The sequence below is a fragment of the Pinus tabuliformis genome, chromosome 2_1 (genome assembly GCF_031772625.1).
Source record: "Pinus tabuliformis cultivar Carrire ecotype Pingquan chromosome 2_1, CPIR1, whole genome shotgun sequence".
In the NCBI taxonomy this organism is placed as follows: Eukaryota; Viridiplantae; Streptophyta; class Pinopsida; order Pinales; family Pinaceae; genus Pinus; species Pinus tabuliformis.
Window position 1 is genome coordinate 18794104 of NC_142299.1, and position 7763 is coordinate 18801866.

A 7763-nucleotide genomic window follows, 5' to 3' on the forward strand; every position below is an offset into this window, starting at 1 on the left:
TTGAATTTCAAATTGCAGATGAAGGCTTGGAAGCTGAAACATATGATCAAATGATGCAAGATGACTTTGTACCACTATGTTTTGAAACATTTCAATTTTTAAAGAAAAATTTTCATAATATCTCTAAAGCAAAGGATGAGCAGCCTGTAGAGTGTCATGCAGTCTCATTAAAACTGATGGAAAATAGGTTGCAGCAATCTTTGCAAGTTTTTCATGACCCAATAGTTAATGTGTTTGATGATATTTGTAGTAAAATTTCTTCTCCATTAGCTAACTATGAGCCTGAAAAGAATGTTGATATAAACTTGATCCGACAGTCGACTTCATTGTCTTGTTCAGCAAGAGTTTCATTACAAAGCTCATACCAAGATTTGTAGTCATATCAGGAGAGTAATGAAGAAGATTTTTGTTTTGTTGTTGATCATCAAGAAAAATTAGTCATTCGTGAGTTTCAGGATCCTTTTGTCAATTTGCTGTAGTCATCAAAGAAAGAAAACATAGATCTTAGGAAAATTTTAAAACGAAAGTACAAATACTACCTAGAGCGGAGCAGTAACATATTAGATGGGCTAGAAATCTATATGTATTCCTATGAAGATACTTTCAGAGCATTCTTGAGGTCAGCAGGTGGGCTCGTGCTTTGCAATTTCATCAAGATTCAATCTGTTGACAAATTTTCATGGGAGTTGCCTTTCAATAGTTCTCTCTTCTTGCTCATAAACAAGCACTTGCGGAGAATTCAAAAAGTAGCCAGAATGCTTACTTGGTTGCATTGGTTGTTTCATTTCACTTAATCAAGTGATAAATGGAACAGTTAGAGTCGGTTTTATTGAATAAGCTCCATTTTGAGCATCTTTTTCAGTTTGTCAGTTGTGTTTTAGTATTCAGTCAGTTTTCAGTTGAGTAAAAGCCAGTTTGTGTCTTTGAGTCATCAGTATTCAGTCATGTATTTCAGATTGAGTTTTTTTTATTCCATGCCCAATGGATAAGGCTACTTGGCCTACAGTGTTCTTGGCACCTCCAAGGAGCTACCATCCCCAATGGAGCCAATGTTAGAGTCAGTATTTGTATATTGTCATTAGTGATCAAAATTGCTCTTTTCATATTCATTTTAGGTGTCCCACACAGAATTTTTTTTTATCATTCCATTAGGTCATGCAAAAAAATTAGTCACTAATGGTAGTCCTAATATAAAAACATCACTCTTCCCTAAATATGATTACTTGTTGGCATCGTTTCATATCTTGTTGACTGTACATCATTCATAAAGTTATTTTTATCATGCCATTTGTATCGGTCATGAGGTTATATGTCATCTTCAAATTCAGTCCTTCAAGGTCTCATTAGGTCTTTTAGGGTTTTTCAAGGTCTCATTAGGTCTTTTAGGGTTTTTCAAGGTTTCATTAGGTCATTAGGGTTGCCAAGGTTCCATTCCATTGCATAAGACCAGCAAGTAAAGGGTGATCAAATAACATCCCTTCACCATGTGAAGATGATTTGTAAAGAGAAATGCTTATTTCATTATGTAATTTTATGTCTTTCAAATGTAATAATTTCACCATCCCAAGTTGTTAACTCAGTGTTCCAAAGATGCCAGACCATCAAAAGATCAATTTTTCAAAGGAAATAGTCAAGTGAAAGGGTAAAGTTTCAAAGGTTTAAGTGCATGCCAAAGGGAGTTGTCTTTTCCCAAGGGTGTCCAAATCATCATTTTCCATAAGCACTAAGCCCTAATTTCCTCACCCATTGAGCTAGGGTTGGCTATGGAATCATAGACATCTAAGTATATGAGGTATAAGCGAGGTCATTTCAGCAAGTATGAGGACATTCCAACTCATAAACATCGTGTCTCTGTCATTTTTTAAGAAGTCATTCCAAGGGAAAAAGCATTTTCCACACATAGGGTCGGTTTTTCTTCAAACTATGTTTTAGACCCAATAGGGATGAATTTGGCAAAAGTAAGAGAGGTTTTGTCCATAACAGGCCAAGGATAAAAAAACATACTTCACTTTTTACACAGTGTCATGGTTTTAGAGAAATGTCAAAAATACAGTTGCTGCACTTCTGGAGTGACTTTGGAAAAATCAATTTTTCTTCTATTTCGAGTCTCCAAATGACTTTCTATATGCATCAAATGATAACGAGACAAAAATAGCTTTCCAATGAGCTATCATGCACTCAATTTGGAGTTGAGGAATACCTCCAAAAGTTTCCTGCAAGAGAACACTTCATTTTTTCACCCTCATTCTGCACTTTTTGACAAGTCTTGGGAGAATTGACTTTTTAGGGACTATAATTGATCATTTTTAGTGCTTGATAGGTCCATTGTGTAGCCAAGAGAGAGACCTTTCCAACGAGCTATCATGGGCTCAATTTGGACACCGGGAAAGCCTCCAAACGTGGCCTACAAAAAGTGTTGCGCACAGAGAATGGAGCGTTGCACACAGAGGCTGGAGCGTTGCGCATAGGGACGGAGCGTTGCGCATAGGGCAATTTTTCCAGTGCAATTTTGCACAGCGCTGCACATAGAGCTGGAGCGTTGCGCACCTATAGAGGGCGCTGCACATAGGACCAGCAAGCGCCAAAACACCCTATCAACCATCCAAATCATGTTTTTTTTCCTTCTAGAACTTCTAAACAAGTAAGTGTAATCCTTGAACTATCCTCCCGGCATTCAGTTCATCATTTTGAAGTTGGTTTTCTATTTAAAATTTCAAACCCTAAATTGTCTAAAAACCCTCCCTCCTTACCATATCCCTTATTCCCACATCTTGTTGTCACATCCATCATTCCCTTGTCATATCCCTAAATATCACACCTATCCCCTATACTCACTCTAATCCCCCAAACAAAATCCCTACACCTATCCCCATACCCTAACCCCCAAAACAAACTCCTTAAACCCCTATTTACTAAACAGTCCCTATCAAAAAATACCCTCCTTCTCACTCTCACATCATACATATCTCATCCTACATCACACAAAACTCCTCTCCCCTTCCCTTATCCCTATTCACCATAACTCACTTCTTGATTACCTCCTCTAGGGTTTCTAAAGCTACAAATTCAAAAAACATGGATAAAGAGGATAGAGATTATGAGGTGGAGGAAAACAGTGGCAGTGAAAGCATGGGAGATGAACCTCAACATCAGAGAAAACCACATAAGGGAGGCAGAATTATCAGAGAGGGGCTAGAAAGTTGTTTGCAGCGGATAGGCAAGTGTTTACTCCACCTGATGTGGAAGGGGCTTTGCCTTCTTCATCAACACAACAGGTACAACAGGTGCAGCAGGTGCATAAAGGGAAGGAAAAGATGTTGGAGGAAAGCCTCAATGATGAAGAGGAAAGGGAATTTGATTTGATGGAACATGATGAACCAGAACAGCCACACATTCATCATGGCATTGAGATAGTCGACTTGGAGGCCCAAAATGAGGCAAAAAATGAAAATATAACCATAAGGGAAAAAGATGCACAAATCCAAGCACTGATGGACAACTTCACGAGAGCTAAGTATGTCATTTCATACCTTGACCAAGAGAACAAGCAGCTAAGTGACAAACAAGTCCAGATGGAGCTGGAACTTCTCAAAGCTAAGAGGCAAGGTGACAAAGGCAAGTCAGTAATGCAAGAGGAAGAAACCCCAGCCACCTTGACTACAAAAAAAAGAATTGAGAAGGAAATTGAGGAGGATAGAGAAACCTGGCTTGACAGAGTCAATTTGCATTTGGAGAAGCTGCTACAAAAGGCCAACAGGGACAATCGAATCATTAGGAATTTGGCTCGCCATTACAGGACCCGGAATAAGATTTGCAACATAAGGGTCAAGCAAATGAAAACAAGGCTAAAACAAGCACTCAAAGGAAAAAAGGAGGATGATATGCTTAGGTTGCTTGCTGAAGCTTCCTTGGCTAACCAAGACACTTGATGGTGGTGTTCTCTACAAATTTTGAGCAAGTTTTGAAGAATTTTTTCCTTTTGAAGAATTTGGCAATTTTTGACACAGAAATTTTGGCCCAGTGGCACTTTTCCTAGGGGCATCCAATGAGGAAATGGTTAGCATTTTTAGATTCACAATGATGAATACATGCACCCTATGCATTCGCTAAGCTTTTAGAGCAGAACTGGTCAACCAAAAGGTCAAAAACACCCAAAAAATGACCTTTATCCCATCTTTTTGACACACAGAAGCAGTCTTGAGAGAATCTGTTTTTTAGGGGTCAAATGAACTCCAAATGAATAAATTCAAGATTTTCTGGAAAGTAGACTTGAAGATATTTCCAGTGAGTTATCATGAGCTCAATTTGGACACCAGGAAGACCTCCAAACAGGTCCTACAAGAAGCGTTGCGCATAGAGCTTGGGCGCTGCGCATAGGACAAAAATTGTATTGGGTTTCCACTTCACTGTGCCTTGACTATAATTTTGGGTTTCCTCTCATGGATGGTGTTTCACTGATGTAAATGGTGACTAGGCATGTAAATAGGATGGATAATAAGTACTAGAAGGTAGATTCATTAGATTAAAATTTATCTTGAGGTCAAATGAATCAGTTTCCTTCCTTTTAGAGGTAAGTTGTTAGGGTTGCCTAGATTCCAGTTTCTTGTTCAGCTTTTGATGGATTAGTTCCTCATCTTAGGGATTTGACCCCTGAGGATGGGAGGAGGTCAAATTGAGGTCTATATATTTTTCTCTTTCTCATTGTAAAGGGTTGGACTCAGTGGGATGCTTATGTTTTGAGTAGACATCATTTTGTATCAGTTTTAGCAGGGGATTAATGAAAAATTGCAGCTATTTCTTTGGGATCCATGTCGTATGATGTTCAGTTCAGTTTTCTCTATTGTTATCATATTTTATAATGTTTTTTGTACTTCATCAATCATTTCATTGCTTTTAAGTGGATGTTTTTCAAGTTTATAGGTAGAACCCATAATATTTATGCTCTGTTTTGGGGGAATATTCACAGTTTGTATTTTCTTCAGTTTAGGAAGAATCCATGTTGCTTACATGCTCTTTATAGCTCCTTGCCTGTCTTTAAATCACCTCACCCATCAAACCCTAGAGTTTTGAACCTTGTATCTACCTTGCCTCATCGAACACCCTACAATTTTGTCCTAATTTCCTTGCCCTAACTGTCTGGCTCCTCCTGATCCAGAAAAATCCTTCAAAATCAAATCAAACCTTGTGCTACTATACCTAGCCTAATATTATTTTCTTCATCCAGCCATTTTGGCTGAGATCCTTATGGAGAGAGCCCTCTCCTGGCCTAGTAGGGCTAGCTACTTGGCTAAGCATGGTTTGTGGTTACCCTGGCATTGCCTTCCTTCAGGATGAGGTTCAATCAAGGTGATAACATAATGGCGACCATACTGGGGAACAAGTGAAAGGTTTCATATACCCTGGGAAATATCATCAAAGTTTAGATCTAGATCTGATTGTTGATGGTGGACAACGATCAGACACAGGAATGCTGAAATCATTCACCTGGCAACTCCAAATCAGTTTCGAGATCATATCCAAAGACTCCACTAGAGGATGAACCCGACCAACAGAAACATGAAAGGACAATATGGAAATATCAGGTATTCAAGTTGGAATTTCATCCAAGACATTATGTTCTTTGTCATCAATTATTTTTTCTCTTTTCCCGAGAATGTCAAAAAGGTTTTACAAAGTATACTGTATTTGAGAAAATATCCTAGACCTGCATGTGATTCCTTCCCTTTAAAGATTGTGAAAACAAATTCTTCGTACACCTTTGATCTTGATCAAGACCCTTATCCTGAAACTTATGATGACCATCTTCAACTTGATGAGCCTAAAGAGACCAAGACTGATTCTACAGCTTCTGTACATACTCCTACACCTTGTAAAATTCCAGATCAATACAAACCACTCATCTTACCTCCTATACTCCATGCTTTCCCTGAAAATCATTACCTATACCTGTCGAGGTTTGATGGTGAATATAACAATATCACTGTTGAGAGACATATGCAGAATTTTGAGACTTTCCTCGACATTTTTGAAGTCGACGAAGAGGATGTCAGTATCAGGCTATTCACTCTTTCTTTGCAAGGAAAAGTCAAGAGTTGGTTCAAAAACCTACCTGATGCGAGCATCTCAGATTTCCAGTAGTTCGTCAAAGTTTTCCTCGACAAGTGGGTGGTCAAACAAAACCCTTTCTTGATTCTAGAAGAGTATAACTAGCTGAAAACACTGCCAGGGGAGACAGTACAACAGTTTTCTGCCAGGTTTAACCAAGTCTATTTTTCGATGCCTGCTAATATAAGGCCTCCTCCTAGATCCGCTCTCTTGCACTACCCAGATGCCTTTGATCTAGAAATGGAGTTTCAGCTGAGGGAAAGGAACCTTGCAACACTTTAAGAGATGCAGAACAGTGTAGTAGATGTAGAGGCTAATATTTTGATCAGAAGGGCAGAGCTGAAGGAAGAAGAGAGGGAGAACATTGTAGAGTACCTAACATTTTCAAAGGTAAAGCTTGACATTTTGGTAAGTAAAATGGAAGAAATGATGCAAAGAATCACCTCGAGAGATGAATTTTCTATTCAAGATCACCATGACCTGTCCCAGAAAAAGAAGAGATTGCTAGCCCTAAAAAATTTCTTGCTAATCCTTGCTACCATAGATTTGAAAATGGATTTGTAGATCAATCTGAGGAGAAACAATCTGATAATATAATGTGTATGACTGGTAACATTACTTATATTGATGATTTTCCAAAGTTTGATCAGTACAACAAATATTATGTTCTCCAAACAGAAGCTAATCTTGCAGAGCAATCAGCAGTTGGTTTGTGGGAGGAGGAAGTTCAGTTTCAGCAACCCGAATACAGTAATCAGCCGAAGCATATCAGTTATGATAATGATGAGGAAAGTGCAGAAAATTTGGAAGTAAGTGAAGGATCTTTGCCTCTTTGTTTTACTTCATTTCAGTTCATCAGAGGTAACTTTGATGCGATCAGAAATCAGCACTCATTGAGTTTTGATCTTGACAATCAAGAGGATAATCAATTTTTTTATCAGAGCTCCTTACCCTTGTGTTTCTCCTCATTTGCAAAAATAAGAGAAAACTATAAGCAAGAAGATAAGTGAGTGGTCAACACTATAAAGGATAAACCTTCTCATGAATTGGTCGAGGAAATCATTTGCGACATAGAAGCCTCCCTAGCTCTAGATTTGCAGCCACCGAGTTCCATTGAATTTCAAATTGCAGATGAAGGCTTGGAAGCTGAAACATATGATCAAATGATGCAAGATGACTCTGTACCACTATGTTTTGAAACATTTCAATTTTTAAAGAAAAATTTTCATAATATCTAAAAAGCAAAGGACGAGCAGCCTGTAGATTGTTATGCAGTCTCATTAAAACTTGTGGAAAATAGGTTGCAGCAATCTTTGCAAGTTTTCCATGACCCAATAGTTGATTTGTTTGATGATATTTGTAGTAAAAGTCTTTCTCCATTAGCTAACTATGAGCCTGAAGAGAATGTTGCTATAAACTTGATCTGACAATCGACTTCATTGTCTTGTTCAGCAGGAGTTTCATTACAAAGCTCATACCGAGATTTGCAATCATATCACGAGAGTAATGAAGAATATTTTTGTTTTGTTGTTGATCATCAAGAAAAATTAGTCATTCATGAGTTTTAGGATCCTTTTGTCAATTTGTTGCAGTCATCAAAGAAAGAAAACATAGATGTTAGGAAAATTTTAAAACGAAAGTACGAAGACTACCTAGAG